Below are 25,390 nucleotides of genomic sequence, written 5' to 3'. Positions count from 1 at the left end.
GGTGCTGGCTAAGCAAGTCCAGAATCAGGGAGGTCATGGGCACAGACCACAGCTATTGTCTATGGACAGTCAGGAGGGAAGAGAATGAGCAGAATGGAACTCCGCAGGCACAAGTACGGCAGACGCCACTGCCCATGGGTGGAATTTCTTTTTTTCAGGGAAGCTTCAGCTTTTAAGGCCTTTTTAGGCTTCTGCTTTTAAAACTTTTCAACTGATTATGTCAGGGTCAGCCAGATCTTTCAGGATACTCTTTTTTTTTTTTTTTGAGACCTAGTCTCGCTGTGTCGTCCAGGCTGGAGTGCAGTGGTGTGGTCTCGGCTCACTGCAAGCTCCGCCTCCTGGGTTCACGCCATTCTCCTGCCTCAGCCTCCCAAGTAGCTGGGACTACAGGTGCCCACCACCACGCCTGGCTAAATTTTTGTATTTTTCAGTAGAGACAGGGTTTTACCGTGTTAGCCAGGATAGTCTTGATCTCCTGACCTCATGATCCACCTGCCTCGGTCCCCCAAAGTGCTGGGATTACAGGCGTGAGCCACCTGACCTCGTGATCCACCCGCCTCGGTCCCCCAAAGTGCTGGAATTACAGGCGTGAGCCACCGCGCCCAGCCTAGGATACTCTCTTAATATCCATCACATCTGCAAAATACCTTCACAGCAGCACCTAGCTTAAATAACTAAGGACTGTCACTGAGCCAAGCTGACACGTACACACACACACACATACACACACACACACATCATCATCATCACAGTGGGTTTACCAGTAACTTTCTTCACCAGTTTCCCATAACTGAGCATTTGGATTACATTCTTGTTATTTGTGTTTACAGACTTATTTAACATTATACTTACAGAAGCTTCTGTGGGGAGTTTTTCGTTTATAGATAAGGACATCAGGACCATCAGTTACAGTAAACTGCCTAAGCTGTTCTCTTATGCTGTGTACTATTAAGAATAAAATAAAATTTGTTCTTTTTCTGAATTGCTGTCACAGATGCGACGTGCTCTGCGGAAGCTTAGGAACATCTAAGCTACTTTAATGTACTCTCACTTAAGTCATTTAAAGATGGGTAGAGGTGCTGATAAATAAGTAAATATGACAATAAGAAGTGGGGATGATAGGGCCTTAGGTGCCCACCTGCAGACTAGAGTGCTGTGTGGGGCCAGGCTGTGCCCCGAGCACATCTAGGGTGTGTGGCTGGTGTCTGATACACATCTCAGAACACAGAGTGGAACAGAACAGAATCAGAAAACTGTTTCACTTTCAGCAACAATGCATGCTGGTGTTGCTTTTCCATAGAAATAGAAAGTGATAAATCTAAAATTACATGATATTTTGCTTTAACAGCTCATTTTTATTAAGATTATCTGCTAATAATAGAATGAAGATAAAATACATTTAAATGCATTTTACAAGTCTAAGTTTTTCTTGATGTTTGGTAACCGGTTTTTACATTTTTGTGTTTGAGATATATTAAATATTTACTTTTGTTAATATGTTGTATAATTTCTAAATAGTTCCTCTTGTTCTTAAAAACCAATGTACTTTTTCGAGTTGCATTTTTCATAGCACCCTAAATACTTATTACTTTGTAAAAATAGTATTTTTAAGGGCTACAAGATTTGGACTCAGCAGGTGATTTCAGGAGGCTGCTGCTTGAGGGACTCTTCATTTGTGATGAACACAATTGTTTGTTTAAAACCAAAAATCTCAGAGTTGAATCTGAAAGGTGTGTGTCCATGTACATATTCTTGAAGATCAGAAGGCAGGTTCCTTATTTCACGTTAAAGCACAGATAATTGGCTCTTAGAAATGGAACCAATCAAAATGTCTACAAATGCAGAAGACCATGGCGGGGAATCCTACCAGGAGAACATCTTTGGGTCCCCTCAGGCTCCTCACTCCGGTTACCCCAACAATTGGAGAAGAAAGGCCCAGGTATTGGAGAACAATGCCAAAGCAATGCTTGATCCTGGCTGGAGTCAGTTCTTCTGTCCTGTACCGCTGGGCTTGATTTTCCTGTGTGGTGTAATAGATGGATTATATGGTACTGTCAATGTTGCTAGTGTTAAGAGGTTAGAGTTACCGCTTATAACCCAACTCCCTGGTCAGCAAAATCCAGTGCAATATCCACGCTGCCTGGGAAGGGAGCTCAGGATGACAAGCCGACTGCGGATGAAGTTGTGTCAATATCCAAATGTATTCCTGATGATATGTTCTTCTGTGCTGTTGTTGGATCTGCAGAAGGTCATTGCCAATGCTGATCAGGTTCAGAGAGGTTTAAAGCCTTCATGCTGTCTATTCACAAGTGGGAATTGACTGACTCAGTTTCTTAATCACAGCTCTGCCCCACCTGTTTATTGATTAGGTCAGTGTGCGGCCTTGGGCTGATCTGTCATAATGGGCATCATTATGACATCATTCTAGAACCCAGGGATGGAACTAGCTGAGCAGGCAAGATGGTGGCCGTACATGCCCAGGTGACAAAAGCCAGCACAGACCCGTGTATGGATGGGGCAGTCCCTGCAAGCAGCAGCAGAGAACCAGCCATTCCTGGCTGCAGTGAAAGAGGTTAAAAAGACTCTCAGAAAGTTTGACCTGTGCCCAGATGCCACCCTCATCCAAGAGGTTTCCTAGTCATTCCACAGCAGCCAGTTGGTGGAACAAGAAACACACAACATCATGTGCTGGGCTCAAAGCCCTGGAAAGGAGAGCAGGAACTATAATCACGATATTTCGTGCTTGTCACTGCATCAGCCTGCATGGTCAAGCATGTGGGCTCTGACATGGGGACATCCCGCAGGGGACACAGTGCCCTCAAGCTTATTAGATAGCTAGATATGACAACCATTCTGTGGGGGGTGAATTCAGGGATGAAAAACAGGCCCACAGTGGGCATGGTACATGTCCCCACAGTGGGGAGCCAGTTCCTCTTCCAAAACTGCGGGCCTCAGATGACCCCCAGGACCAGGTGGAGGCCTGACTTCTTGATTGCATGAAGGATCTCGCAGGTCACACCTCCGAGCTGGGTTGACATAGGTGAATGAAGGACTGGATGATTTCAGTGGGTGGGACTGAAAACCGCCTTGGCTTGGAAGACCACTCTCTGGAAGGATTTGGTGATCAGACCTTCCTGGGGCATTTTTTTTCCCCAAAAATAGAAGGGATATAAAAAATATATACATGAGAGCCCCTGCCCCTGGCCCGCCTGGCCTGCCTGGCCTGTGGCAGCAGTGTGGCTGTGCAGGTGGCCACTCGGTTGTTTATGTCCATTGCGGGTCTCGCAGCAGCCTTGCAGACTGCCTGATCAGCAGCGGCACTGGCTACGTGCCCGAGGACAGGCTCACCGCGCAGCAGCTCTTCACCAGCACCAACGGCCTCACCTACAACGACTTCCTGATTCTCCTAGGATTCATAGACTTCATAGCTGATGAGGTGGACCTGACCTCAGCCCTGACCCGCAAGGGCTGAAGACGCCGCTGATCTCCTTCCCTGTGGACACTGACAGAGGCTGACATGGCAATCGGGATGGCTCTGATGGAAGGTATTGGTATCATTCACCACAACTGCACCCCAGAGTTCCAGGCCAACGAGGTGCGGAAGGTCAAGAAGTTTGAACAGGGCTTCATCACAGACACCGTGATGCTGAGCCCCTTGCACACCGTGGGTGATGTGCTGGAGGCCAAGATGCAGCATGGCTTCTCTGGTATCCTCCTCACTGAGACGGGCACCATGGGCAGCAAGCTGCTGGGCATCGTCACCTCCCGAGATGTCAAGGGACATCTTGCTGAGAGGGACCACACCACCTTCCTCAGTGAGATAATGACGCCAAGGATGAAACTGGTGGTGGCTCCAGCAGGCATGACGTTGAAAGAGGCAAATGAGGTCCTGCAGTGTAGCAAGAAAGGGAAGCTGCCTATCGTCAGTGATCGTGATGAGCTGGTGGCCATCATTGCCTGCACCGACCTGAAGAAGAATCGAGACTACACTCTGACCTCCAAGGATTGCCACAAGCTGCTGCTGTGGGGGGCAGCTATGGGCACCCGTGAGGATGACAAATACTGCCTGGACCTGCTCACCCAGGCGGGCGTCAACGTCATAGTCTTGGACTTGTCCCAAGGGAACTCAGTGTATCAGATCACCATGGTGCATTACATCAAACAGAAGTACCCCCACTTCCAGGTGATTAGGGGGAACGTGGTGACAGCAGCCCAGGCTAAGAACCTGATTGATGCTGGTGTGGACGGGCTGTGCCTGGGCATGGGCTGCGGCTCCATCTGCATCACGCAGGAAGTGATGGCCTGCAGTTGGCCCCAGGGCACTGCTGTGTACAAGGTGGCCGTGTATGCCCAGTGCTTTGATGTGCCCATCATAGCCGATCTTGACCATGGGGCATGTGGTCAAAGCCCTGGCCCTTGGAGCCTCCACAGTGATGATGGGCTCCCTGCTGGCCACCACTGTGGAGGCACCTGGCGAGTACTTCTCAGACGGGGTGCAGCTCAAGAAGTACCAGGGCATGGGCTCACTGGATGCCATGGAGAAGAGCAGAAGCAGCCAGAAATCCCCCCTCAGCGAGGGGGATAAGGTAAAGATCACACAGGGTGTCTTGGGCTCCATCAAGGACAAAGGGTCCATTCAGAAGTTCAAGCCTTGTCTCATAGTGGGCATCCAGCATGGCTGCCAGGATATCGGGACCCACAGCCTGTCTGTCCTTCGATCCATGATGTACTCAGGAGACCTCAAGTTTGAGAAGCGGACCATGTCGGTCCAGATTGAGGGTGGTGTCCATGGCCTGCACTCTTATGAGAAGCGGCTATACTGAGGACAGCAGTGGAAGCTGAGGTGGTGGAGGGGGTGCACCCCAGTGTCCACCTTCGGGCACAGTCTCCCTCCATCACTGAGTGATCCACAGATTTGCACTACAGGTTCCCCAGCTCCTTTCTAGGGAGAGAGGAGGGGAGGTCCTGAGGGGTCTGTGGCCTCTTGCTCAGCGTCCCCTGCAGAGTCAGGACTGCTCCCTGGGCCAGGCTGCCCTGGGAGCGCCGCCAGCCCGGCCAGCTGGACTCTCAGGCCCTGCACCTGCCCTAGGTCTTTCTTGCTCCTCCAGCCTGGCCCCCACCCCAGGGGCAGGCAGCCCCTCCTGGCTTCTCCTGTAGGATGCCTCCGTGCCCTCAGCCCCCCAGGAAATGGTGCTCTCCTGGCCCTGCCTGTGGCCCTTCCAGGGCCACTGCCCCCTCAGCCATGTGGCACTTCTGAGCTCTTGACCTAGGCCAAGGGGAGGTCTCTGCACCCTTCCGCAGCCCTGGGCTACCCTTGGGTCCTGCTCCTCAGGCCACTCCCCTATCACTGGCCCTGGGGAGGAGGCTGCCCTGGTCATGGCCACCTGCCTGCCATTCCTGACTCACCACCGTCCCCAGGTGTACAATTCCTGCCCTCTCCTCAGCTGCAGTTGAAGGCTTTAACTTTGCACACTTTGGGATCACAGTTACATCAGTGTGTATTAAATAATCAGAATAAATCAAGTAGGTTTCAACACCTCCAAATATCTATATCTATGTATAGATATATAGATACATATATATAGATATCAGTCTCATGCCACTCTTCATCCCAAAAAGTAACACTATTTTTATCCATTTCTTAATCCCTACTGCTGCTTTCTGCAGATACCAGCTAAATCAAATGTGAATTCCTGCTCCCTCCTTCACACCCAGAAGGTAGCATACATAAATGTTCAGTATCTTAATTTTTTTTCCACATAACACAGAAAACAGGTGTCGTGACCCTATTGCAGTTACTGCTGTGGTGGCAAATGGACTCGTCAGAGGAGGGGAGTCCGAAAATGCAGAACTGCCAGGCAAGGAGCCTAGAGGTAAGAGAACGCAAGTCCATGTCAGTAGGGTAAGGTTCAAAGTGCATCCCGGAGAGCCTGCTTCCCTGGCAAAGGTATTACCAAAACACTAACGAGTCCTCAAGAAAGACAGAGAAGACTGGGGTGTGTGTGTGTATGAGGTGGGGGTGGGGGAGCCCTTAGCAGAAGAGTTGCAGCCCCTGCCCTGGGAATCACATGTAGTGATTGCTGAGTGTAGAACAGCCATTGTATATCCTGGGGTCACAGGGAATAGAGATCTTCTCCCGAAATTGGACAAGGAAGAGTGCCTGTCTGGGCTCACCCGCTTGATGCTTATGTAATATTTTGAGCTTGAAGTGTTGGATGAGACCTTGAGACCTGAAGGGAAGGGAGGAGCTTGGAGGGAGGGACACCAAGTACTTCAAACGTCCTGGGAAGTGAAGAAAGAAATGTATATTGGCCACCACCAAGAAGAAGATGGCAGGGAGGTTTCCCCTGAGAACTAGGAGGAGTCGGTGGTCCTCTAGCACTGTGGGTGGAGATGCTGCCTTCGGGATTCACTATGGGTGATGACTGGATGGGACCAGAAAGATAAAAGGTCTGGACTTCTCTGGTCTTGTGCAGTGTGCACCACCATGGGAAAGGGCTCTAATATTTGCAAAACACCTACTACATGGCAGACATTATACTGGGTGACTTTCATATGCTTTTATATGTTTGCCCAGGGTTAAGGTCCTTTATTCTTTTTTTTTTTTAAATGGTCAGTATTTCATTGTGGCATTCTTTTATTCAAATTAAAATTAAACTTATTTTTATGAGATCAATGTAATTAACTACATGTCTAATATAAAGAGCAACAAACCTTGTTATTTTAAAACTACAGAACATTATTTTGATATATTGAGCCAAATATGCAAAACTTGACTTAAAATTGCATATTTGACACCTTTGTTTAAGATAAATTCTAAATGAAAATCTAAATCATGCTTTTATTGTAAATATTAATATAGACACATGGAACACATCCAAGCAGTATAAGCAAGGCATGAAGTAAAAAGTCTGAAGTTCATCAACAGTGTAAACGGTCTCTTACCACCTTAACTGTGATCACGCTTCACTTCTGTAATAATTGTAGACCACCCAAATGAGAATGAGCAACAGCTACTTGTTCTCAGCTTGGTACATCCCCAGAGAGTCAGCCATGGTCGTTTGCCATTGCAGACACTCAAAGGCAATCAGGGGAGTGAGAAAGCTTTATGGTGGGAAAAGGGGAGGCTTCGGGTGAGCCCTGATCAAAGGCTGTTGGCATCTGGAGGCTGTGGGTGAGCTAACTAGAAGCAGGGTATCCTATGTGATTGGTTAGGGAAGCATATTTGGCCTTCTCTGGTTGGTCCTACTAAAGGATTTTCAAAGCAGGGGCAAGAATTAGGGAAGCTGGCAGGTATTGATCAAGTCCTGGCCATTTGGGACCAAAGGCTATAGGAGTTGTTTGGCTTCCTGGACTGGTTGCTGCAGACTGTGGGTCAGAGTTCTGTTTTTGTATATGATCTTCCCATTGTCTGTATATTCTAGTAGATCCCATAATGAAACCACCAGATATGAGTTACAGCATGAAGTAAGTAAGTACACAGTGTCAACTGGAATGTGTTCTTGCCAAAAATCCTCCACCTGGGCCTTATCAAGGCTTTAAATCCAACTACTGGTTTATAGGAAGCTTAGGGAATGAAGACACAATCAGGCAAATCTAAAATGAAGGATATTCTATAAGACAATGACCTGGTCTCTTCAGTGCTATGGGTTTAAAAAGGGCTGGGGAAGGAGGGCTGGTGGGAGGACTGTTTTCGATTAAAAGAATGTTAAGAGACTTGAATAACCAAATAAAATAAACATTGAAACTGGCCGAATTTTCTCATAAAACTGAAGCTTGGGCTGGGAGCAGTGGCTCACGCCTGTAATTCTAGCACTTTAGGAGGCCAAGGTGGGTGGATCACCTGAGATCAGGAGTTCGAGACCAGCCTGGCCCACATGGCAAAACCCCATCTCTACTAAAAATACAAAAATTAGCCAGGCGTGGTGGCATATGCCTGTAATCCCAGCTGCTTGGAAGGCTGAGGCAGGAGAATCACTTGAATCTGGGAGGTGAAGTGTGCAGTGAGCCAAGATGGCGCCACTTCACCTCAGCCTGGGTTAAAGAGTGAAACTCTTGTCTAAAAAAAAAAGAAAAGTGCTCACTTCAGCAGCACATATACTAAAATTGGAACGATACAGAGAAGATTAGCATGGCCCCTGTAAGGATGACATGCAAATTGGTGAAGGGTTCCATATTAAAAAAAAAAACAAACAAACAAAAACCTTGAAGCTTGGAAAACTTACATTTGTCTTATCTGAGTTCCTTTCTTGGGAAACCAACCATCAGGCCTCCTGAATGATACCAGGAACTGATTTTCCAGATCACTGCCACTGAACAATGAGGGGCACCTGCTGCTTCTTGACCAACTTCTTATCCCTGCCTCATTCCTGTTTTCCCACATGTGGTTACAATGAGATGCTGGACCCCCTTATACTACCGCCTGCTGCCTTATTGACCAACTCCTCGTCCCTGCCCCTCTTGTTTTCCCTCTCCACTATATAAACCCTTAATTTTAGTTGGTGGGAAGGGACATATTTGAGGCTAGTCTCCCTTTTCTTCAGCTGACATCACTCAAATAAAATCTTCTTCCCTGGCAATACTTGTTGCCACAGTGATTGGCTTTCTATGTGGTGAGCAACAGGACCTAGACCAAGCCCCTGGTGATCAGCAACAACATTTGGGAAACAATTGAGATTTTTATATGGACTCAATTATATAGTATTGGGGAATCACTTACTGTGTTAGGGTGTTAATGGCATCTCGTAGGGGAATATGTTGAGGCAATGCAAACTCAACAGTTTAAAGATGCAGCATCTGAAGTAATTTCCTCTGAAATGGTTCAGTAAACAAAAAATTATAATGCAGTATGGCAAAATGTAGTTTTAGATGTAAGTGGTGAGTACATGAGTTTTCATGACAGAAAAACAGACTATTCTATGTTTGTACTTTTTATAATCATGTTTAGAGAGGAGACTTTTGTGCTCTATTTTAAATTCTACTTATTAACTACTGTTGCAGTTTAATGTCTGTATGAGCAAAAAATAGTCTCGTATTCCCCTTTCATATTTTTTCCTAAACATAATTATAATCCACCTACTAGATTTTTTCCCTACCCAATGTCATGGAAATTTTCCTATATCAGACTGTGTGGATCTGCCACATTCTTTTTTATGGCAACACATATAATATTTATTTGGGAGAATGTACTCACTTATTGAGTATTGATAACTTCATTTTTTATAGTCTTTCTACTGTTAAAAGCATTATATTACTCTAGCCTCAAAGAAACAGTGAAGGAGGCATTCAAGGAAATAGGCTGGTTGCTTGCTGTAAGAGATAGAACCTAGGATGCTGACCAGGATGGTTGAGAAGGTGGTCAGCTCACCCCAGAGCTGGTAATGGGAGGGGACTAGTGTCTGGAGAAGAAGCCAGGTGTGCTCATCCCCCAAGGGACATAGCATGACCAAGGGAGGTGAAACAGTTTTATTAAACTGTTTCAGTATAATAAAGAAAATAGAGGGGAGACTGACCATGACTAAGAGCCTCTGCTTAAACTCAGCCAGTTTCAGTGAAGGTCATGGTTTCCTAAGGTTTAGCTGTGAGACATCTTCATTAGGTTTTTTCAAGGGAAGGCAAGGGTTAAAGAAAGAGGGAGTTGGCGGCTCTACAGCAATGCAGGTTCTACATTAAGCACAAGACTTGCTGAGGTGGGGGACCCGCTTAATGCCAGTGCTCACCGCTGCTTACAGGCTGGGGCAATTATAGCCCTGGGTGGGAGGGATCTTGGGGGGCATGTAACCTGGGAAAATGTAGATAACATGTTCCCACGATGAGGTGGTTTGGCCCTTGTTCTGGCTGAATGTGATGTTCTTTATACTTTTTTACGCCAGAATGTAAGAAAGTCAGGTGGTTGGTCAGGCTGTTTCTCATGGCCCAACCCCCCATGGAATGTTTTACTTTAACCAAGATCTGTGAAATGCAGGGGTATGGTGGGTGCGTTTACAGAATGGTGCAGTTTGGACTAACAGTTCTCAGGGCAGGGGCAGCTGCCTTTCCAGCCATGTTATGTCTGCCTGGACATGTGGACCTTTGGGGTTGTGTCTGTGCTGACTGGCTAATGCCATGGCTAGAGGCCTGAGATAGCCAGCCTGGCCAATGCCACCTCCAGCAGGCTGGCAGGGTTGTAGCAGCCATTAGGGAAGGGCCAGACAGGGTGTGTGCATGAACCATACTGTGAATGCATGCATGAGTGACTGTGGCCCAGTAAGTGTCCTGCAGACAGAGAGGCATCTGTTCTGTTAGGACAATGACACACATATTTCAAACATCATCTCACAAGGGGCCCTATCATCCCTTACCCTCATCCCCCAGGGCAGTCAGGAAGGGGAGATGATCCATTTCCAAAGTGGGTACTGTTGACTGTGAGAGAGGTAGACTTCTTAAACATCCTTTTAAGGGCTTATTTTCAAGATTTTTTTTTTTTTTTTTTTTTTTTTAAGAATTCAACCAGAAGTGATTGCTAGAAACAGGCAGGTGGCCTGGTGGCATGGGTGCATTTTTCAAATGTTTTGTCAACAAAGCGGCAGGGTCCTGCTACTTCTGTGTGTAGATCGGAGCCCAAACCAGGATCTTTGCTTGGAGGAGAACCTCCAGAGAAGCCCCTCGTAGCTGTGTCCCTCTGCAAGATGAGTGGGCAGCCTTGCCCTGCGAGCTTGGACAAAACTAAAACTCCAAGCTCCCAGGATACAGGGTGGTTCCATGTGCATTCCTCCTGGGAGGCCAGCTTCCTCTGGATTTGTTCTTAGGCTTTTGCAGCCGAGGGCCACTGCAAAGAAAGGTTATCCAGGGAGATGACATGACCGCAAGGGCTCTGGCTGGCCCCATAGATGAGCCTAAAAGATGAGATTAGAGCAGCTCGGTGTGTGTCCATGACCTTAGTGGGGATCTGAACCATCAAGAACACCACCCTATTTGTGGGCAAGAATGTCTGTTCTTGTTTGGGATCAGTGGGTTGGCAGCAACACCCTATGGAAGCAGCAGAAGCAATGGCAGCTTACAATTGTGGCTGGTTCTTAACTCTCACCAGGAGAATGGAGAGGTTTGGACTTTCCCCAGGGGAAACAGGACTGAGCCACTTCTAGCGATTCTTGGGACAACCCGAGGGGACTAGGGTGTTCCCAGGAGAGACACTGGGCCTGCTACTAATCTGGAAAGAAGGCCGAGAGTCCATTTAAATGAAATAGAAAATGCATTATCACTCTGACCACAAAAAGCAGCTCCTCTGCTCACACAGAGGTAGGATACAGGCGATCAGATTCCCCACGTTCCTGAGGCTGTCCTTTGGAGGACAGATCACAGGTTAAGTTACAAAACTCAGACTACAGCAAACCCTGACGGCAAATCCAGAGACATTTTAGGGGGACAGTGTCACTGGCTTCAAATATCTGTGTGGGCGGAGGATTACCTAGGTGCCGAGGCAAGAGACTGAAGGCACAAACTGTTTCAGTATAATAAAGAAAATTGTTAGAATAAGAATAGTTATAATACAAATTAGATATAGAGATGATCATGAACAATTATCAATCACTATTATAAACATTATTAATAATTAGCTTTTAATATTACTCTTTGTTGCATTACTAATATAACCTAGGAATAACCGGTGGGTATAGGGTCAGGTGCTGAAGGGACATTGTGAAAAGTGACCTAGAAGGCAAGAGGGGTGAGCCTTCTGTCACACCCGCATAAGGGCCGCTTGAGGGCTTCTTGGTCAAGCGATAATGCCAGTGTCTGGGAGGGCACCCGTTACTTAGCAGGCCGTGAAAGACAGTCTCCTTTCCTTGGAGGAGTCAGGGAACACTGCTCCACCAGCTTATATTATCCAGGCCTGTCCTCAGTCATCCGGAGGCCTAAACCCCTCCCCGTGGTGCTGTGCTTCAATGGTCACACTCCTTGTCCACTTTCATGCTCCTCCCGTACTCCTGGTTCCTCTTTGAAATTTGTAGTAGATAGCAGTGGAAGAAATAGTGAAAGTCTTAAAGTCTTTGATCTTTCTTGTAAGTGCGGAGAAGAAAACGCTGTTGTGTGCTGACTTTTCTGCTTCAGCTACTTAAAAGGGAAGGGCGCACTATCCTGTAATCACATGACTTGCATCACCTTGTCAATCACTTAGAAGATTCACCCTCCTTACCCTGCCCCCTTGTCTTGTATGCAGTAAATATCAGCGAGCCCAGATGTTCCGGGCCACTACGATCTCTACGTCTTGATGGTAGTGGTCCCCCAGGCCCAGCTGCTTTCTCTTTATCTCTTTGTCATGTGCCTTTATTTATTACAATCTCTCATCTCTGCACATGGGGAGAATATCCGCTAAGCCCCGTAGGGCTGGACCCTACATATCTGGATGGCCTTCAGAAGCAGGCCCAAGGAAAGACATTCCAGGAGGCAGACTTCTGATCAGTATGGAGAACAGCTTCCCTGCCACTGCACACATTCCGTGGTGCAAGCAGACCCCCGGCTGGGTAAGGCTGGTCCATGAATTCGCTGGGCCACAGTTTCCTGCCACTGCCTCCCTGACCCCAGTCCAATTCCTTGCTGGGTTTTCAGGTTGGAGCTCCACCTACACACAGAAATAATCTGAGAGAGTCACAAAGGGCCTCTGCTCTCCTTCCCCAGATGTTCCTTGCTGGCTTTTTCGAGGTAGATAGCCCCTCACCCTGGATGTGAGGTCCTTCCCCTACTCTTTTTGCCTTGCAGTCCTGCTGCCCCCACCCCTGCCCCACCCCAGGGCAAGATTGCTTCCTGGGAAGGGAACCCAGGAGAAGGCAGATTTCAAGTTCTCTTCATTGCTGCTGGGAATGTATGTTTGGGTCCATGAAGACAAGTTCTTCTGGGAGGAGGCTGAGGACTCCACCTAGGATAGCTGATGAGCACCTTCTTCTTAACCACAACAACTAAAAGGACTTCTCAATAAGGTCCTAATTAATTTTCATTTCTTAATGAGGCTACTGAAAAGCAGGAGAAACATCAGTGAAAAGGATTGGGGTATTTCTACCTGAGGCTGCCTTCTTGAGAGCCTCAGAATGACAGCTGGTGGCCTGGCTTCCTTGATAAACTACTGGTATGAAATCAGGGGGAATTCTGACCTCACTTCGGGTGCATGTACTGAGTAAACTGAAATTTCTTTCTTGTGTGAAGAGTGAAGTTATGGCTCTGAGCACAGAAATCCCTTCTAGGTGCCAGAAATGTCTTTTCAAAGGGGTTGGTGTTGAAAGGGTTCTGGCTGTGCCTCTGTGACCTGGACAGAGCCAGCCTGGTTCTTTGGGTCTCAATGTTCCCTTCTGTAAAGACACGGCTTGGAGACTTTCCCTTGGGATGGGGGAGGGGAACACATGGAGACCCCCTAGGAGGGCAGTGAGCCTCACGTGGAGTCTGTTTCTAGAGGAGCAAAGCTGCTTCTGGTTACCTCCTGGGTCGGGGCTGCTTGTCCTGTGATGGGGCAGCTGGCCCTCAGTGTGATGATGATGACACCTCTTGGGCCGGACTGGGATGGGTTGAGTCGGGCTCATAGGGAAAGTTGTGCAGAGGTTGAGCTGTGTCTCAGAGTGTGGTCTGACCATGAAGAGTAGGTCTGTCTGCAGCAGCTTCACCCCGACTGGGGCTGGGCCTTCCTCCTGGGTCCTGCATTCAGCTGGCGAGCATGGCAGCAGCACCAGTGCTCCCTTGCCTCTCCCCAGCACCTCATGGCATGAGGGCTAGGACCCCTGCTCAACTGGCTAGGTCCATGGATGGGGCCGAAGGAGGGTCTAGTTTCGACTCCTGGCCTTTTTTTTTTTTTTTTTTTTTTTTTTTTTTTTTTTTTTAATGACATGGAAAGTATTTTTAAGAAACAAAAACCTTTCTCTGCCTAGGTTATACTGCCCGGCAAAAAATTCTTCCTGCGCCTTGATATGCTTTGAGTCAAACGTATCTCACTAAAAAACGCATAGCAGTGTGGCCTGAGCTTCCACTTTTCATTCTCATTGAAATTTGAATTTAAATCGCAGAGATGGTATATAGTTGTTGTGTTCAAACAACGCAGAAGAATATAGAGACTCTGGAAGGAAGTTCTGCTATCACCTCCACCCCTCTCCTCCCTTCTCTTTCTGGCCTGAGTATCAGGAGACATTGCTTTGAGAGGCCACAGTATGCGGTCTGGGTTGGAGGGCCAAGCCAACGACAGGAGGTGCATCACTTCAGAGAGACTCAGCGGCAGGCAAAGCACGATAACCACAGAAGAGACGGGTCTGTGGTGACCCCCCAGGCCCAGCAGGTACCAGCCAGGACTGTGCCTCTGCCATCCGCACATTGACAGGGAAGAGCCAGCGCTGCCCATCTGCACGCCAGCTCCCGTGGGCTCTTTCTGGCCTCAAAGGGAAGAAGGCATCCGCAGCTCGGTCATAGCAAAGCCCATGACTACGCATGTGGAAACCTCAGTGGATCAGGCTCAGGAGGAAAGCTGCATGACCCTGACCCTGTGGCTGGTGGCGTTCAGCAGGGGCCACTTTAGCAGGAAAGAGCAGGGAGGCAACATAAGCTGAAGGGTAGGGATGTGTGAGCCATGAGATAGGTGGCTGCTGTTAGCGAGTCCATTCCAGGGTCTCCTAGGGGGCTGTGGGGGGATCATTCAGAGGTGCCCCGTCTCAGGTGTCTCTCGTCTCCTCCCCACCACTGCATGAGTTGAACATGGACATTCAGAGCTGTGGTGTATGGGATATACTGCGTCGGGGAGCAGATGTCACTCCCTTGTCTCTGGACCGACGCTGCTGGGCTGCCCTGATTATGCAGCATCCATTTAACTTCTTTAGGGAGCACTGACAGTGTGCCAAGCTCTCTTCTGAGTGCTCAGAATACAGGTTATTGAATCAGACATGGGCCTTGCCCTCGAGATGCTGACAGCAATCTGGTGGTGCTAATGCTAGCGGGATGGGCTGTCACCTTCACGCACACAGCAGACGGCAACACAGCCTCTGCAGGGAGTGTGGAGTATGCACTTTGTTAGGTGATGAGCTCCTAGAGTCCTAAAACACAGTCCTTTATTTATGTCATTGGCCCCACTGCCCCAACCTTTCACCGGGCCCACGCTCTCTGGACTTTTCAGCTTCCTGGTGATTCAAGAGACTCTCATTGCTTGTTTTTGAGCACAGGTAGCTTTTCCCCTCTGAATGACCCTTTGAAAGGTAATCCCGACACCTGCCCTCACCAGTCTCGTACAAGAGCCATGGCTCTAATAAACAATCAAGTGGCAATTATCCATTCAAGGATCATCTGTCTTGGCAATTAGTTTTTGTTGTGGTGGTTGTTTCAACTGACTTCTCAGATACTTTCTCTCCAACGTGGTTGGTGAGTTATCGGAGAAGTGAGACTCATTTTACTATTGCCAATACTGGCTGCAAGAGAGAAGCAAAATAGTGAAGTGGAAAGAGCAGGAGCCAGGAGCCCGAGGACTTGTATCCTCATCTTGATTCTGACGTGAGCTGGCTCACAGGCTTTCATCGTGGGCATTATTCCCATCACCTGTGAGCTTGAGGTTGCAAACCAGCATGTATTATTTGTGGGAGCACGCGGTGTATTTTAAGTATAAACAATGCAGGGGAGCTATAAGGAACTTAGGAACTGCTGTCAAGGAGGCAAGGAATAGGATACAGGAAGGGAAAACGGTACTTTGGGTCTAATTCTGCTGCATGAGAGGAACAGTTTGTATCACAGGGTAGGGTAACTTGTAACTGGAAAGAGTGGTGAGAAAATGTAGGCCAAGGGGTAGATTGTTTAAATGGATTAATTCTTGGACTGTGCGCTCAAGCTTTAGCAAGGCTGTATCTGTGGGACTCCTGTGAGGCCTGGCTTGTGGATGGGTCCTGTAGACATTTGTGATTTGCTTGTGCAAGGTCACCTAGGGATAGTATAGGCTTAGAGACAATTTTTTGAGTTCCCAAAATAGAAGGGTAATGTATATTTAAACTTCAAAACCCTGTGAGTCCTAGACATTGGTTAATCCTCCCAGCTCAGCCTCTTGAGTAACTGGAACTACTCAAGTATCATGTGACACCATGCCTGGCTAATTTTTTAAAAAAACTTTTGTAGAGATAGGGTTTTGCTATGTTGCCCAGGCTGGTCTTAAGCTCCTGGCCTCAAGCAGTCCTCCCACCTCAATCTCCCAAGGTGCTGTGTTGCTTCTAGATAATCCCCAATTTATGTGTCTGTGTGAGGGGTTTCTTAGTTCCAACAACCCGCAGGCAAGGCCAAAGGTTTCTGCCACTTTTCCCTGTGTGGGCATTCAAAGCCATGTTTCCTAAAACAGCCCCGTCCTACCATACCCTTCTACCTTCAAGGCAGCTACGGCAGTCACTTATGCTTCATTCTCCAGAGTTCTGTCCCCTTGGCGTTCTGACTCCTGGGGGTTTCCATTACCTTCCTGCGAGCTCAGCTACGCATTAAAATTATGTTTTGTAAATTGTACCCAACATTTTCTTGGCATTTTGTTGCAGATAAGCCCTTCAGGTTATCTTGTCTACTCTGGTGCCAGAGGAGAAGCCTCATGAACATCAGCAGCATCTGACTTTTTACAAAGGAATCTGAGCTAGGAGAGTAAAATAGTAGGATTTGCTAAAGCTACATACACAGTGTATGGGTGCTCAGTCTCCAGATTGTTCAGTTTGTGGAAATAGTTTCTAATAAACAAAAGGATCCTACTTTGTATCTATGGTCTTCTTTTTTGTTTCTCATTGAGAATAGCTTTAAGTGTTTGAGCAAGTTTCCATCTTGCATCGGGGAAGGTAGGATTCTTTGGGGTGAGAACTTTTCAGCAGTCAGGACAAGAAGCTTACCTTGGTTGATCTTGGGTAATTGCAAGTGACAGACAAAGCCTCCCGGACTTCCCCGCCTCATCTCGGGCTGGATGCTGGTGAGCTTATTCAGCACTGGGCACAGCAAGTCCTGTTCCATTAACCAACCAGCTCTCTTGCCACATGGGCCATCTGTCCATTAATATGGGGTGTGACCATTTATGGAAATGATTACAAACCCTCATCCTACTCATAGCCTCAACATCTATTGTATCTTGGTGGCCAAGTAGGAATAAGTAGCAAAATTAATTTGATTGTGACTGCTTTCTTTATTCTGGTCCTCCCTGTCTTCGCTTTATTCAGGTAAGTAAAGAAAACTCCATTAAAGGCAAAACAAGCAAACAAAAAAAGGCAGCCAAGGAGTTTGAAAGTAATGTAGTTTCAGAAACAGCAACTTTGGAACATGTATGATCTCCCATCGTTTGCGGGTATACCACAAACATTTTTTCTTAAAAGTATGGGACATACTATTTGATGTCAAAGTATTGAGAGGAAGATCAAACCCTGCAGGTTTCAGATTTCCCTTGATAGTGACTGTTTTACTCTGATATGCCTAAAATTAACATATGTCACATTTAAAAATGTATTACACATATTCACATAAGCTTAAGAAAGGGTATCATGAAACAAAGAAATTGAAACACACTTCAGTGATTGAAGTCAAACAAACACCCATGAGGTCAACTCTAAGATTCTGCAAAAAACAGCTCTAGGCAGTTCACTGCTACGTAAACAAGAAGTTGGAAGTTGGGGGTTCAGCTTCACTTGAAAATCGTGGAGTTGTCACCCATTCCTCTCTCAATACTGTACCCTCATCCTCCACCTCGCCTCTTGTTGTTTCCCTTTCTTTAGTTTCTGACGCTGGCTTCTCGGCTTCAGCCATTCTCAACAGAGGGAACAGCATGAGAAAAGTCAGTTGAGTTTCCCATGGGATTACATCTCCTCCACCTCCTAGGAAACATCCTCCCTATTTTTCTGTAGCTGCCGTTTTTGGAAGGCAGCTTCCTCTACCCCCCTCCACTTACTCATGCAAACTGCTCAGTCATCTCGGCTTCACATCCAGTTCTCCCTCCTCCAGGATCTAGGAGTTTTCCTCCAACTGTCTCTCCATTTCATGAACGGCATCATATTTATTGTCTGTACAACTCATTTTACTCAGGGAGCAGAGGACAGTTGTAACCTCTATGGACATTGTTCTCTTCAGACAAGCCTGCCATTTGGGGAGGGACACAGTGGATGGGGGATACCACATGGTGAGTCAGCTGAGTCTAATACTCTTTGGAAACCAGTAGGTGATGGATGCCACAGTCAACTCTTTCCCCACATTTAGGTCACTCATTCTTGTACACAACACACCCTGCCTTGCTTCACTCATCTCACCTCCATCTCTGCTCTCTTGAGATCCTAAATTTAATTCACTGAAGGGAGGGACCACTTCATCTTTTACATCCCTTTTGACATGCAGCACAGGGCTGGTTTTTCCAGAGGTTACCAGCCAAATTCTTATGGCATGAATGAATAAATGGGTACTTCTGATTACCAAATCAGTCTCCAGCCTTCAATTCCCTATGACCATCTCAAAATTCATAGTTCTCCTATCATCTCTAGTCTGAAATATCTAAAATCCTCCACGTCTATTTTCTGCTTCAAATCTGACCCTCTCAACCTTCTCATATCTCTTAATGATACAGTTATTATTCTCTAATACTCAGCAGAAACCTCAATCATCTTGGAATCCTTCTCTTCTTGGTCCCATTGAGTTAGGTATTCGCTTTTCATTTGCATAGCTACAACCTGGGTTTCATCAACTGCCTAAGTTTAGGCCCTTATCACCCAAGCCTGGACTTTTCTAAGTGCCTCCTGCTTCATTGCCTTGAACAATACAATAAAACCAGGCTAATCTTCCCAAAACATTGTTTTCTTCAAGTAAATGAACTGCATCTAAAAAATAAACATCCATGGCTCCTATAACTAGTGAAATATAATTCAGATGTCAGCCTACACTCAAGGCCCACCGCCACCACCCCACAACTGACTTCAGCTGACTTTCCAGCCTTCCTCTTTCCACCTGGACTTTGCAACGTTTCCGTCCAGTTGGACTGGTTTGCTCACGGGCTCCCCAAGCAGGACTCTGGCAACATTAAATGTCCTTGTTCATCCTGCCACACGGCCCTTTTTATTTGGTCTTTCCAAATTCTGCCCAGTCTTCAAGGCTCAGTCAAGGGCGAGTTCCTTCTCTTTGACACCTTCACCAGCCACTTACAAAGACCACAACCTATTTATCCTTGAAGTTCTTGAAGTTTCAACTTCAGGGCCTTACACCCTCCCCCCCAAGCCTTGGACCTTATTTTATATTTGTAACTATATATATATACATATATATATATATACAGTTTTTTTTTTAAATAAGTTCTTTCACTATTATAAACTTCAACCCCACGTAAACTTGTACCCACCCTTCTGATCATCTGCAACTCTCAGCTGCAGTTTAACTGATCTGCAGGGTTAGAGCTATTTGCAGTGTCTTATTGAGTAAGCCTGAAAACATGCTCAGAGCTCACACTGAGTCTCCTATTAATTTGATTTCCATTTGGATCAAATCCCCAAGGGTATGTTAAATACGTATTTTGAATATATATTTCCATTCGTGTAGACTTCAGAGCTCCTGGATGCAGAGGCGGGGAAGATCTTGCCCTTGGTATCAGGGCACATGTTTTTGGAAGGATTAAATGCAAGCATTTATAAAGGGAGACAGGCAACATGAGTACCCTAAGAAAAGTACAAACAAAGTACTGTAGGGGGTTAAAGAAGAGATGATGCTAGGTTTGGCATTTTACCCATGGTATCCCAACATCCCAGCAAGGTGTGCTGGGTATGCGAGAGAACGGCAGCTGTCTTTTCCTGATGCCTGGCTTATTCTCCACACCCTTGGCCCCCCAGCACAGCTCATGAGGCATTCCTTGTGCTCCTAGTTTTGCCACCCCAGCTCCTTTCTGGCTTCCCCAGAAATCTGTGGTCTAAAAAGGTGTCAAAGTGCCTCCTCGTCTAATTTTCCAACATGCAATGCTTTTAGAAGAGCACTTACAGCTTTCACTGTGTGTGTTTGAACATTCTTTAACAACAAAGTCTTGCTCTGTCACCCTAGACTAGACTGCAGTGGCACAATCATAGCACACTGCAACATCAACCTCTTTGGCTCAAAGCCGCCTCCTGCCTCAGCCTCCTGAGTGGGGACTACAGGCATGTGCCACCACACCTGGCTATTATTATTTTTTACATTTTTGTAGAGATGAAATTTTACTATGTTGCCCAGGCTGGTCTCGAACTCCTGGCCTCCAGTTATCCTCCTGCCTCAGCTCCCAAAGTACTGATAGGCATATGAGCCACTGCTCCAGGTCCTTGTTTTTGTTTTTAAATCCCCATCTGTACCCATGAATTGAGTTTGTAAAGTCAACAAAAGTGAAAACCAGTTTGCCCTGGTGGATGGAGAAAGGGGAGGGAATGTGAGGGAAGGACCTGCAACTGTGCGATCCTGAAGCCAAGCGTCATTAACTTTGTAGTCTTGTTCTTCCTTCTGACCGAAATAGACTCTTGTCTTCTTTGACTTGGTGTCCCTCGCTAGCCTCCCTCTGGGGTGAGACTTCCCTTTGCTATGAATGCTGAATCCTCTGTTTTGGCTGCCCAGCTCGGAGCTACATTTTGTGTACAGTTACTCCAGCGTTTGGAGGCAATTTCTTTGGGATTGTATTTCTCTATTCCCTCTCCACTACTTTTCGGTTTCCCGGTTTTATTCTGTGTTAACAAGCTTTGGTCCGACTATATCTTGATATATTTACACAGGTCAGTGCAAATCCCCATTTCGTCATTGCCCTGGTCATTTCTACCCGCTTGCTGAGAATCCTGGCCCACCCCCCAGCGGGAGACCTATGGTGACATGGCTTTCTCTCCTCAAGGACTTTCTACCTAGCAGCGGCCTCTGTTGGCAGCTCTCCCAGGCCTGGCAATAGCTGTGAGGCTTCTTCAGACCCAGTTTCTGAAAGACAGCTTCAGGTCTTCAAAAAGACCTGCATTTACTGGACTTCTGTTAGGTAGATCTTTTTCCAGGTTTCCTCTCTTCACTGGATCCAGTCACACTGGCCACTGAGTCTGAGAGTCTGGTCTCCGCTCAGGAGGTCTGGTTTCCCTGGCAACATGGGTGGGGCTGAGCCTCCCAACTGCCCATGACAGTTATTCAGGAACTTTCAGTTGGTGCTCACCTGCTTGCTGAGGTTGACGGGGCGTGACTGTTTAACTGTATTTTACAGAAGCAAGGCAAGGCTTGGTCAGAGTCTTCTAGGCTGGGACTAAAACCCAAGTATCTTTTCTCTGATCCATTTGTGATCTTCCACATCACACTCTGTGGTCATCAATGGCTCCAGTGTCACCTCCAGCCCTATATTGGAAATGCTAGGCTTGGGGACATCTCAGGATCCCTACCAGATGGTCAAACATGGCCTGATTCTGATCCAGGGAAGAAATCTAATGCCAAACTTCACCCAGGGCAAGTTTTCCAAAGTGTGGTCACAGGACACCTGAATCAGAATCATTTAGGATATTTGTTTTAAATGCTGAGTCCCAGGCCCCAGTTCTTACCAAATCTCCTGGGGATGGGCCTGGAAAGAATGAAACTAGGCCCCTGTCTCTCACCATACACAAAAATCAAATCAAAATAGATTAGAGACTTAAATTCAAGACCTGAAACTACAAAGCTAGTAGAAGAAAACATTGGGAAAATGCTCCAGGACATTGGCCTGAGCAAAGATATTTTTTTCTGTAAGACATAAAAAGCAGAGGCAACCAAAGCAAAAATGATTTTTTTTTTTTCAGTGGAGTTTCGCTCTTGTTGCCCAGGCTGGAGTGCAATGGCATGATCTTGGCTCACTGCAACCTTCACCTCTTGGGTTCAAACGATTCTCCTGCCTGTCTCCAAAGTAGCTGGGATTACAAGCATCTGTCATTACACCTGGCTAATTTTTGTATTTTTAGTAGAGATGGGGTTTCACCATGTTGGCCAGGCTGGTCTCAAACTCCTGACCTCAGGTGATCTGCCTACTTCAGCCTCTCAAAGTGCTGGGATTACAGGTGTGAACCACAGTACCTGGCTTTTTTTTGTTTTTGTTTTTGTTTTAGAGACACAGTCTCACTGTGTCACCCAGGGCCGAGTGTAGTGGTGCAATCTGAGGTTACTGCAACCTCTGCCCCCGCAGTTCAAGCGATTCTCATGCCTCAACCTTCCAAGTAGCTGGGATGACAGGTGCGTACCACCGCAGCCGGCTAATTTTTGTATTTTTAGTAGAGATGGGGTTTCGCCATATTGGCCAGGCTGGTCTCGAACTCCTGGCCTCATATGATCTGCCCGCCTCAGCCTCCCAAAGTGCTGGGATTACAGGTGTGAGCCACCATGCCTGGCCCCCAAAATGATACTTTGGATTACATCAAACTAAAAATCTTCTGCACAGCAAGGAAAACAATCAACAAAGTGAAGAGAGAACCTGTAGAATGGAAGAAAACATGTGCAAACTATCTTACACCTTTCCTCTTCACCTCATAGACAGTAGATTGGTAGTTACCAGAGGCTGGGAAGGGGAGGAAGGAGGGGGAATAAATAAATAAATATCTTCATTTCCACTAAACTGTACATTTAAAAGTGGTACAGATGGTAAATTATATATGTATATTTTATCTCAATTAAAAATACACAAATAAAAGGTAATTTTAAAAAAAGTTACAGCCTTCTATACCACTGTAGGAAGATTATAGTTAATAACAATATATAGTTTCAAATAGCTAGAGGGAGGATAGTGAATATCCCCAATACAAAGAAATGATAAGTGTTTGAGATGATGGATATGCTAATCACCCTGATCTAATTATGATAACATATCTATTAAAACATCACTATGTACCCCAATGAATATGTACGATTATGATTTATACATATATTTATACATATCTTTGTACTAGTCAAAGAGTCGAATGTTACTCATCTGCTCCCTTCTCTGCTTTGGCTGTGCAACACAGAGCTACATTTTGTGTACAGTTACTCTAGCGTTTGGAGGCAATTTTTTTTTTCAATGGAGTTTCGCTCCTGTCACCCAGGCTAGAGTGCAATGGTGCGATCTCAGCTCACTGCAACCTCTGCCTCCTGGGTTCAAGTGATTCTCCTGCCTCAGCCTCCAAAGAGGCTGGGATTGCAGGCATCCACCCACCGCACCTGAATATTTTTTGATAGTCAATCAAAAAATGAAATGAATAAAGCTTCTATGATCATTCAAAATAATGCAAATTAAAAGAAAGGAAATGATCACCCTGGAAACAATTTTTAAAAATTAAAAGGCTTAGGTTGGGCGCGGTGGCTCATGCCTGTAATCCCAGCAATTTGGGAGGCCGAGGTGGGTGGATCATTTGAGGTCAGGAGTTCAAGACCAGCCTGGCCAACATGATGAAACCTTGTCTCTATTAAAAATACAAAAATTAGCTGGGTGTGGTGGCGCATGCCTGTAATCCCATCTACTTGGAGGCTGAGGCAGGGAGGCAGAGACTGCAGTGAGTGGAGATGGCGCCACTGCACTCCAGCCTGAGTGAGAGAGCAAGACTCCGTCTCAATTTAAAAGAAAATTAAAAGGCTTTGCTCTGTAAAAGCCTTTTTTGCTCTTTACAAAGATGAAAAGGCGAGCTACAGACTAGAAGAAACTAAGTGGAAATTACTGACAAAGGACTCATCTCTCGAATACATAAAGAATTCTCAAGCTCAATGTCATTAGCCATTAGAACAATAAAAATTAAGAACAAAACAAGGTAGCACTACATGGGGAGTCTAAGGCAGTTAGAATTTGCAAGGCAGAGTACTATAGGGAAGAAAGTTATGCAAAGAAAGAGCTCAAGAAATCTGCATATGGGTATGCTTGAATCTTTGGCTGAATATGAATCTGTGCAATTGTAGAGTAAAACTCAAGAAGGCTGGAAAAGAACTACCAACGAAAGAAAAATTTCCAGGGAACTCTAACCCAAACAGTTCTCAGAACTCACACAAAACTGGGAATCGTTTTAATTCCTACAAGCCGGAATGGAGAGACATTGTTGAATACATGGAGGGCTTAGCAGAAACTCCAGAAGGGTAATCATAGTATGGCTGAAATAGCCCTAGAGTATAGGATAATCTAGGCCTGCCCTAAACAGGTTTAAAAATGTCTTAAATACCTGCTAGAACAAATCCAAACACTCTTTAAAGCAATGCAATGCAATACGGTACTGCCAAATATAATATACAAATGCTATGCCTCCAATTAAAAATTACTAGGCATATGAGGCAACAAGAAAGCATTACCCCATACCAGGAGAAAACTTCATTAGAAAAAAAATTACGTAGATGATGGGTGTCATGACAAGAGTCAACTTGAAGGAATACTCAGTGACCAAGTTCAGGACAATTTAAACAAGAAAATATGATGATAATAGTGAATTATAACACATAGAATAAAATAAATATCCACAAGTCCACACTGATATAAATAAATAGAGGAGAAAGGATTCCTCTTCCTCTCATTAAAAGTCCAACGAACAAAGGTAGAATAAATTATGGAACCAAAAAATTGCCATTTGGGCAACACCATGGTAATAATTATTGCTGGCAAGAATCTTTAACCCTTTCCCATTTGCTCAAGAATATTCACCAGCAGCACTTCCGGCTGCAGTGTTTACCTTGAGATAACTTTACCATGAAATATCTCACTTTCATTCTTTCCTTTTTTTTTTTTTTTGAGACGGAGTCTTCACTCTGTTGCCCGGGCTGCAGTGCAATGGTGTGACCTCGGCTCACTGCAACCCCTGCCTCCCGGGTTCAAGTGATTCTCCTGCCTCAGCCTTGCAAGTATCTGGGATTACAGGCATGCGCCAACACTCCCGGCTAATATTTCATATTTTTAGTAGAGACAGGGTTTCACCATGTTGGGCAGGCTGGTCTTGAACTCCTGACCTCAAGTGATCAGCCCACCTCGGCCTCCCAAATTGCTGGGATTACAGGCATGAGCCACGGCTTCTGACCACAATTTTATTATTTTCACATCGCTCTAGTATATCGACTTTGGAAACAGAGACATCATCCTGGGCGCAGTGGCTCACGCCTGTAATCCAGCACTTTGGGAGGCCGAGGCGGATGGATCACGAGGTCAGGAGATCGAGACCATTCTGGCTAACACGGTAAAACCCCGTCTCTACTAAAAATACAAAACAGATTAGCCTGGCATGGTGGCGGGCGCCTGTAGTCCCAGCTGCTTGGGAGGCTGAGACAGGAGAATGGCGTTAACCCAGGAGGCAGAGCTTGCAGTGAGCTGAGACCCGTGTCACTGCACTCTAGCCTGGGCTACAGAGCGAGACTCCATCTCAAAAAAAAAAAAAAAAAAAAAAAAGACGTCATCCTATTTATAGCATTCTGCTTTTAGCAGTGATATTTCCATTGACAAAATATAGTAATTCTCAATTGCTAAAAA

The 25,390-nt window shown here is 46.2% G+C and overlaps 1 pseudogene; it reads left to right on the top strand.

Moving 5' to 3' along the window:
• Positions 1-93: 93 nt before the first annotated feature.
• Positions 94-4,971, top strand: LOC105535742 (annotated as a pseudogene).
• The last annotated feature ends 20,419 nt before the right edge of the window (positions 4,972-25,390 follow it).

This window comes from Mandrillus leucophaeus, unplaced genomic scaffold, assembly GCF_000951045.1.
Source record: "Mandrillus leucophaeus isolate KB7577 unplaced genomic scaffold, Mleu.le_1.0 Scaffold15, whole genome shotgun sequence".
NCBI classification, from domain to species: Eukaryota; Metazoa; Chordata; class Mammalia; order Primates; family Cercopithecidae; genus Mandrillus; species Mandrillus leucophaeus.
Note: the sequence above shows the minus strand (reverse complement) of the source record. Positions and strands in the feature narration are given on the sequence as shown.